At 44.0% G+C, this 9,147-nt stretch overlaps 1 pseudogene; it reads left to right on the top strand.

The window, feature by feature from the left end:
• Positions 1-560: 560 nt before the first annotated feature.
• On the top strand, positions 561-8,869 carry LOC102567433 (olfactory receptor 4D1-like; annotated as a pseudogene).
• Positions 8,870-9,147: the final 278 nt, after the last annotated feature.

A 9,147-nucleotide genomic window follows, 5' to 3' on the forward strand; every position in this document is an offset into this window, starting at 1 on the left:
TTACCAAAGTCCATTCAAGATGACTTTCTCTCACTCACCAAGGGCATTCTAGTCTTTTCTAGGCACCTAGGTGACACAGGTTAACACTATCTCTGAGCATATACAAGCCATTCAGGTGTGCAGGGCTACAAACACAGGAGTAGTGTGCCAATTGGTGTGTCAGTAGCATTCTGGGGACTGGTTGTCTAGGCATCCGGAAAAAGAATATGCCACCCTAATTGGTTTTGTTGGCAGCTTTTGACCATGAATGACATGGTTGCTTTTTTTTACCTTTCTGATACGTTTCTGTAGTCAAAGGGCAAATATTTTATTTGAGAATTTATTTGAGAACAGTTAATAGGTGAAGCATCTTTCCTAGATCTTCTTAAAACTGCTTCATTTAAAATAATGCAAACAGAACAACTGTTTTTTATTCTTTCATCACCTGGAGTGTCATGTGTGTTTATTTACTGCTTATATGGGTGATGTGGGAAAGAGGAGGTGCCTGTGGAAGAAATACACTTTGTCCCCACCTTCCAGTCACCAAAATCTATTTTAAGTATTTAGTACAAAACCCTAGAATGATAAAGGATCATCGGAAAGTAGGGCTGAAAGGGACTTTACAAGGTGATCTAATCCAGCCCAATGCTCAGGCAAAAATCATATCTGACCAAGCCACGCCAGCCAAGCTTCTTTCTAACCTGTTCTTGAAAACTACCAAGGACGGAGAATCTACAGTTTCTCTAGGTACCTTGTTTCAATGCTCGACCATCCTCACAGTCAAACTTCCTCCTAATTTCCAACCTAGATTCCCTCTGCTGCAGCTTGAGGTTATTACTTTTAGTCCTGATCCCCATCTCCAACCACTTTGTGGTCATTCTTCAGGTATTTGAAGGTTGTTATCAAATCCCCTTCAGTCTTCTCTTCTCCACAAGAGAACTCATGTTCAAAAAATAGGAATGGAAAGCACTTTCAAAGGTTATCTAGGTGATTCTCCCTGTTGTATCAATGGTGCTGTAGCAAGGAAGTTTGGTGCCTGGGGCAAGCCTAAAGTGGCAGCCCACCCTCGCTCCATACACAGATCCAGGGGACACCCCCCTCCCCCATGCTTGCCTGGGGGTGTACACAGTGGTGGGACCTGCTCCGCCCCACCCCTGCTCTCCCACGCCTCCCCAGACAAGCCGCTCGCAGCTCTGCCCTGGCTGGGCAGCATCTGTTGGTGCCCCTTTGCTCTGGCACCTGGGGCAGTTGCTCTGCTCGCCCCTCCCTTGTTATGGTACTGTGTATAAGCTAAAGGCCCCATAGGCCTGATACTCTTCAATGAAGACTTCAGCAGAACTGTGGTGCCACCGAGCCTCAGCTTCTATCTAGCTTCCCTCCCCTACAATCCCCCAACAACTCTTCTCCTGAGTTCAACCAAGTTTCAACATTTAACCACATTTCCTGCCTTTCCTCTCCCTTCCTGGAAGGTGGCAATACCTTCCTGGAAGACTTGGTTGGCCTGCCAAAAATATAATAAACAGAAAGTTAGGGCCCTTGCAGATCACTCCTGGAAGACAATCAAGAACACACATGCCAGGAAAACAGGGTAGCTTGAAGGGGAGTTCAACAATAAGGAGACAAGTAATAGTTATGGATAATGAAGTAGTAAAATATAGTACATTTGTATGATTATCTATGTGATGACTGCTAAACTGCTAAGTGTTTTTCTTATTTATTGAAGCCTAATTGTTTTTTGTAACTATTCAGTATACAACAGACATATAAAAGATGCAACTATAACACTTCTAATGTGTAACCCCCGTGATAGGACCTGAGCTTCAAGGCCAGCCCCTAGCAGCTTCATTTATCTGGTTTTGCTCCCCAGCTGCCTCTAGCATCCTGCTTCTCATTTATCACGCCTTGGTGTTACTGTAATGACCTAGGGGAGGCTCTCTCTAGGGGCTAGAGTAGCTTATTTAGCACCCTCCCTTCTGGCTCACTTCTCAGGGCTTCTCCACCCCTAAACTCATTCCTCGGGGTTTGTCATTAATCCAGCTTCATTAGAGTATGCTTCCCCTTTAACTCAGCCAAAAGGACTTCTCTGCCTCATCACACCATTGGGTACCTCCAGACCCTAACTGTTGATCCCTGGCTATAGTTGTGCCTTCAGGGCTTTAATCATGGCCTTCAGCCACCCTCATAGCACACCCATGACTCAGAGGTATCACTTAGTCGTAATTCAGGCTTCATCCTCCCTACCTTTGGTCTATTTTTTCTGCTTGAGAGCCTCAACCCTAACTCACTGTTTTTGGACCTCTGCTTCTTGGTCTTAGCCCCTCATATCACTGTCCCTTGTAGGGCTCAAAGCAATAGGTACCATCCAAGCACTCCCTAGGGTCTCCAAACCACCACTGTAGCCACAACTCAGTCCTCCAGTCAGAGGACAAACTCCAAAACACAAGCTGCCCAAATCATGACTCAGATACAAACTCCCCCTTGGGCCACTAACTATTGCAGCACTCTTAAACTCCTAGCCCATGGACCTGGCTGGTTCCAGCAATGTTCTAGGTAGTTCACTTCCCTCCCGGCAGCTGGCTCTGCCTGCAGATCCTCTCCTTGATGCTTGCAGATTTAGGCGCACTATCTTTGGGAGGCTCCCAGCAGTACCCCTTCCCTTCTGTGGATCTCAGCCAGTCTGAACCTCTAGCTCCAGGCTCAGGCTTATATGACCCCTTACCCCACCCTCTTCCAGTCCTCTGACCCAGCTCACTATTAATAGGGTCCAAGTGATGCTGACTTCCTCCTCAGCAGCCCAGCATTCTGGGTCCTGCAGCCTATTTAACTCTGCTACTTGCTGCTGCCCCTTATAGCCAGGCTTTCTGCAAGCTGCACTGGTGCTACTAGCTCTATCTGGCTCTGGGGTAGGGGTCAGGTCCCTGTATATTCCCCCTTTACCAGCTGGTTTAACCAGTCACCAAATAGCGCTTAAAGATTTTCTAGTTATGTTCCCTGTATTTTTTCTTCAACCTTATTATGTACTCATGTACCACATGCAGTGAGCCAGTAACAAAGCCCAGCTTTGTGCAGTTGGTGACTAGTCAACTAAGCTCTTCACAACAACACCCCAGGCCTCAAGGCAGTATCAACTCAGTCTATAAGGGAGATACTGGTCCTCTTTGCACTGGCCACCTTGGAGCTACTGTCACCGTGATGGCGAGTATCCAGATCTGCCTACCCTGTGACCAACCTGTTGGTCAACCTGAAGTGGTACAGGGTGCCTCCTCTCCCTTCATTTCACTGACCGTCTCTTCTGTCATCTCCACTTTCATCTTTGATTGTTTGCTTACTGTTTTGTGTTTATGAAAGAGTAAAGTGTACTGTCTCCAGGTTTTCTCTCCCTGTACCCTCCATTCCCTGCAAATGACATGAAATCGGAAGTAAAAATGGTATACTGTTCCAGATTGGAGAACATCAGAGTATTTCATTTCATCACTGTTGAAAACAATTCTGATATTGCATAATAGTTTTTTTTTCTCATTTTGTGCAACAATTTTCAAAATTCTGGGACTGGTCCAAGCAAAAAAATAATGTTTTTCATTTAAAAAAAAAAAAAAAGTAATGTTAGTAAACTGAAGACTATCCTGTTTAGCAAGCTCTACTACACATCTTGCATCCTTGGATATAAAAACAGAGGACTAGCAGTACTGGAGGGAGTAGAGGATTTCACCTTGATGTCCAAAATGGACGAGATTGGATCCTTGCCTATTTTCCCTGTGGTCCTCATTTGGGAAGGTGTTCTTATCCCAAACCTAACTCTCAGGTTGTTGGGAGTCCTTCACCCAACTCCTTCCTCAGCTTGAAGGGGTTCAAACACACACCTCCCACTCCCCTTTTCCCAAGAGATGCCCTGGAACAGCCATCAATATAATATTCTGGGTGGGGACTCTATGGCCTCTGCCCCCCAAATGTTTATTCTTTTTACATTAAACAGGCACTGGATAAAATAAACAAATCATTCTTTAACAAGGAAACCCGGGAACCTATTTTATCAGGAAAATTTTCAAAGAATTTAAGCATCCAAAGGGGCACACAAGCACCTACAGGGGCTTTGAAGAGTATATAAGTACCACATCCTAAAAGGTACTAATGTAACTCTAAGGGTTAAATTCTTTCTGTTTAAAAGGGAGTAACAATTGTTGGCACTTATAGAGAGACTGTGATTTAATTCTGCATGTGCAAGCATACAGCTGACACTAAGTATGCTCTGTAGGGCTTCATTGTGCTCTGTCTGGCCAAGTAGATACACAGTGAATTAGGGTTTCCCAGGTATGCACATAAAGCTGAGTTAGCTCTCTTATTGTATATGGGCACAAAATCATGAGTAGAGGATGTTAAATGGGAGAGTAAGAGTAGCAGGGCAGCTCTTCTGAGGTTTTAATCCACTTGCCTGTTGTGCAGAGCATTTGCCCAAGGAGAGGGAAATTCAGGTTCTAACCCCCCTCACCAGAGGGAATTTTAACATACATCTCCTATTTTCCAAAAAGTCACCAAGTCACAGTAAGGTATTAACCAGGCTTCTCTCTAGTTTTCCTTTTGAAGCTGGCCCATTGGCTAGCCAAGAATGGAAGATATGCAGTTGCAGGAGAAAGACAGGTGGAAGTTGTATGGCTTATTGAGACGGATATTATCTTGTGTGGTAGGAGTCTCTGGTATCCGGGCTGCCACCTTCCCCAGTTCAGCACGAATCTCCCCAGTGATGTTTATTCAGTGAATGGTAAATGTAAGGTAATGTGATTCAGTGTCAGGAGTAGAGTGGGAGAAGGGCCTTGGTAATGGATAACACATGACCTGGTGTACTTTCCTGGAAAATAGAGGTTCAGTTGTCTTTTGGCTAAGAGAACCTAGAACCTGGGTTTCTTACTTCCTAGGCACCTGTCCTCACCAAGAGCCTAATGGGTTAAAATAGTGGGAGGAGATTCAAAACCACTACAAGTAGATAGCTGTGCACGGTTATTTCTCCCTGATGCAAAACAGAATAAAAATTTGAAACTGTAAGTGCCATAAGCTATAATTATACAGCTATTGATATGCCATTTAGGTGAGTAAAAAGAAAAATTGAATTTAGCCCTAAGCCTTCTTTTGCTTACCTTCTAGGTGCCTGGCCTCCTACTCAGGATGCACAAATCTATGTTTGGTTCTTAGACTACATCTACATGGTAAATTTAGTTTGCCTGAAAATGGTGATGCTAAGCATGTTGTGCTTCTGTGTGGACTGCCCCACAAACAAGAAGAAGCACAGCCACATCTAAATTGCACTATAGGTGTGATGGTCAGTATTGGGTAACTGGCCCAAATGCCCATCAGAGATAATTAACTTAGCTAATACTGCATAGAAGTGGTTATGCTGATTTCAAGTAAGAAGGCAGGCCACTGGGAACAGCATATTGTGCATGAAGATGCTGCTGCCAGGCAGGGAAAATTTAGCATGCAGATGTTCTCTATACTTTAAATAGGGTATAAGACTGGCATTCAAACACTCAGTACACAAAATGGGTGGGTGCTTTGGGTAATCAGTAGCCAGTGCTGAGGAGCGGTGTGCATCTGATGTCCTGCCTCTTTTCCAGATTTAGACACCTACTTACAGTCCTGATTTAGGCACCTGTGAGAGACTGGGAATTATAGCCTGAAATTCCCAAAAGGCACCCAAATTCTATCCCGATACAGGGACAATTGGCTTCCCTTGATGGTGGTCAGGCTTACCTTCTCACAAACTGTTGAAACAATGACTCATGAAGTTATGGAACTTGGGAAGCTGTGCAATTTTAAAGAGCATTAACCAGTACGTTGTAAGGTGCAATGATGTGTGCTTGATATAAACACTTCTGTTGTATAAAAAGAGTGAAATAAAAACATGCTCTGGATTTATGATGAATCTTGAACTATGCCTGCTCTCAGCCTGTCTAATCACCTAGCAGAGAGTATGACTAAAGATAATACTGACTTTGTACTCACTGAAGAGCTGCTCTGTGTTTATTTGAATTGCCTTGTGGTAGGACTGGACAGGTCCTTGGAGGAAACCCCAGTCCCAGTTTTGAGTTCTTTCCCAGAGGTAGAGACAGAACCCAGGAGTCCTGAGAGTCTCTCTGTTTTTTAGAGGCCAGTCAGATGGCTGTTTCTTCCTTTGTGCCCGAAACAGTCCAAGAGGTCAACTTGGTACAAGAAGAGTTTTGTGGTTCATGATAATCATAAACAAAAGGAAAATCTTCATACACTTTTTAATTAATTCTCTTGTGACAGAATCGCTAAACCTCCAAAGCAGAGACTTCTTGCATCCTGTCAGTAAATCTCAGGGGACTTTTAGGGGGGGAAAGAAAAATGGTAATAGTGCCTGCCTTCGTACAGTGGTCACAGAATGAATAAAGGGAGGATTTCTGGGCCCATGTCCTCTTTGGATCCAGGACCACCTCCCTGTGCCTGGCAGGACAATGAACAGCCCTGACATTTGACTTTCTCTAGGCATCCTTTGTCTTTGGGTAGCAGCATCTCTGAGAACACTGGCCCAGCAGGTTGTGTGAGGTACTACATTCATCTACAGCACAATGAAACACTCTGGTTAGGCATACTTATTGCAGGGGCATGCTCAGGGGCATCTCTGATAAGGGAAGAGAGATATGGTGGGGAAAATTAGAGTAGGTACTTATGAGAGGGAAGGGTCTCTTCTCTGAAGGTCTTTACAAGTACTGGGTGACATTACCAAAGGAGCCTGGGGGAATAAGGAGAAGAACAGCTTTAAGACCCTTTCCTAAACATAACCATCTAAAAATTTCCTGTGCCACACTGCATCCAAGCCTGGCTTCCTGGATGTTATAACCTGAGATGGGCTATAGCCAGAAAGGGAAAAGTAGAAGGAAGGCAGGGCAGTGCCTGTATGTTCACATAATAGGAGAGCGTGACCTGTAACAATAGGATCACTCTAACCCTAGTATAAACGTGTAGGGTTTTTACCTTCTCTTAACCAGAAACTCAGGATCATGACCCCATGTTAGAAATGTGGAACTGGGACACAGTGTTTGGGCTTATCAAAGTTCCCCAGGTGGTTCAGGAACTACAACATTTGCTTTAGTTTACTGAGGACCAGATATATGACTTTATTGTCCTTGTAAAACTTTAGTTATTTATGGTCACAAAGAAGGTCTGTAGCAAGGCAGAAATTAAAATCAACTCCTTAGCTAAGCTAGATTGTGCCAGGGGCAGCAAGGCAGCCCAGCTGGGCTGCTTTCCCATCCCCGGCGCTAGATCGCCCATCCTTCCAATCCCAGTTGCAGATCTTTGGGCTCTACAATCAATATGTAGACCCACTGGAAAACAGTGAGAGAGGTAAGGAATAGAATGGAGACAGTGGTGAGCTGGTAATTGTTTTCTGTATCAATTATTCCTCTTTACTTCCCAGGGCCAGAGGTGACCCTAGAAATCATCAGAGATAGGACTGATTGGAAAATTTCTGACGAAACCAAATTTCATTAAAAAAATGCTGGTCTGCTCAAGCATGAAATGTTTCCTTTCACTGAACCCAAGGCCATGTGTTGAAGGAAGATTGCCTATGCCTAGACTTTTTGGAGGATGAGAACTGGACCTGGGAAGCTGGAGCTTACAGGTTCACTGCCCTTGGCTGCTGGGTCTGCCCACAGGCAGGGATGTTAAGAGTCCCTTGAGTTTGATGCCAGTTTGGCCAGCTATCTTTCCAAGTCTGCTGAAGCAGTGTTACTTACCACTGGGACTGAGGACAATTGCTGAATTCAGCAAACGCAGGAAACTGAAATCTGTCTTCGTACATGTGGAGTCAAAATTGATGTATTAGCAGGAATTAACTGTGCTTCCATCTTAACCCTTATAATTTCCATTTCCTTTTTGGGCATGAACTGAAGAGAATAAATTGAACAACAGAATCCCATCTCCACAATTGTGAAAGAATTCATCCTCTTGGACCTTACTCAGAATCATGAGCTACAGTATTTTCTCTTTGTAGTCTTCTTTATACTCTATGTGACAACTTGGCTGGGAAACTTCACCACCATCATCACAGTAATTTCAGACCACCGGTTCCACAGCCCTATGCACTTTCTGCTGGCCAATTTAGCTTTCCTAGATGTCAGTGACTCCTCAGTCAATGCACCCAAATTACTCTCCTGTTTCCCCTTCTGGCGCAAAATCATCTTGTTCAATGAATGCATCTTCCAAATGTTCTTCTTTCACTTCACTGGGGGGACAATGGCATTATTCCTGGTGATGATGGCAATTGATCGGTATGTGGCCATCAACAAACCACTGTGATACTCGAATATCATGAGCTGGGAAATGTGTCTGGGGCTAGTGGCTGAGGCATGGATAGGTGGATTGACTCACTCCCTTATTCAGATTGACCTGATCCTCCAGTTACCATTTTGTGGACCTAATGTCCTGGAGAATTTCTATTGTGATATCCCTCAAATCATCAAACTGGCCTGCACTGACAACCTATTTGATGGATTTACTGATGGTCTCAAATGGTGGGATGCTTGTTCCAGTAACCACCATAGTCTTACTTATTTCATACACTGTCATTTTAGTCAACATAAGAGCTCATGTTATGGATGGGAAGTGCAAAGCCATATCTACTTGCGGAGCCCATGTCACAGTGATGTGTTTAATATTCATCCCCAGCATTTATGGTTGCCCGTTCAAGCAATTCTCCATGGACAAGTTGGCCTTCGTTGTTTACTTGACAATTATCCCCATGCTGATCCCAATGATTTACACATTGAGAAATGCTGAGATGAAAAAGGCCATCAGGAGACTGATGGGCAGAATCCTGCTATCAGTGAAGGAATTAAATATATCCTTGCTTATTTATGAATCTTTATTGTTGTAAAATTCTTATTTAGTCTTAATTATATATAATTATAATACATAATTACACTTATGTATAATTACAGTTTACCATAAGTACAGGGAGTGCGGCTTTATTACATTATCACTGCTCTCTGCTGAAGGTCTATGTGCACATTCTTACCAAAGATGTAGGTACAGGTACAGGAGATTCCACTAGAGCTACAGGGCGGTTGCACCACCCCACTCCTTCCACCCCGCCATGGTCAGACCACATCACAGCACTCCTGGGGGCTTTTTGGAGTCCTCAAAATTAAGACC

Source organism: Alligator mississippiensis, chromosome 7 (genome assembly GCF_030867095.1).
Source record: "Alligator mississippiensis isolate rAllMis1 chromosome 7, rAllMis1, whole genome shotgun sequence".
Taxonomy (NCBI): Eukaryota; Metazoa; Chordata; order Crocodylia; family Alligatoridae; genus Alligator; species Alligator mississippiensis.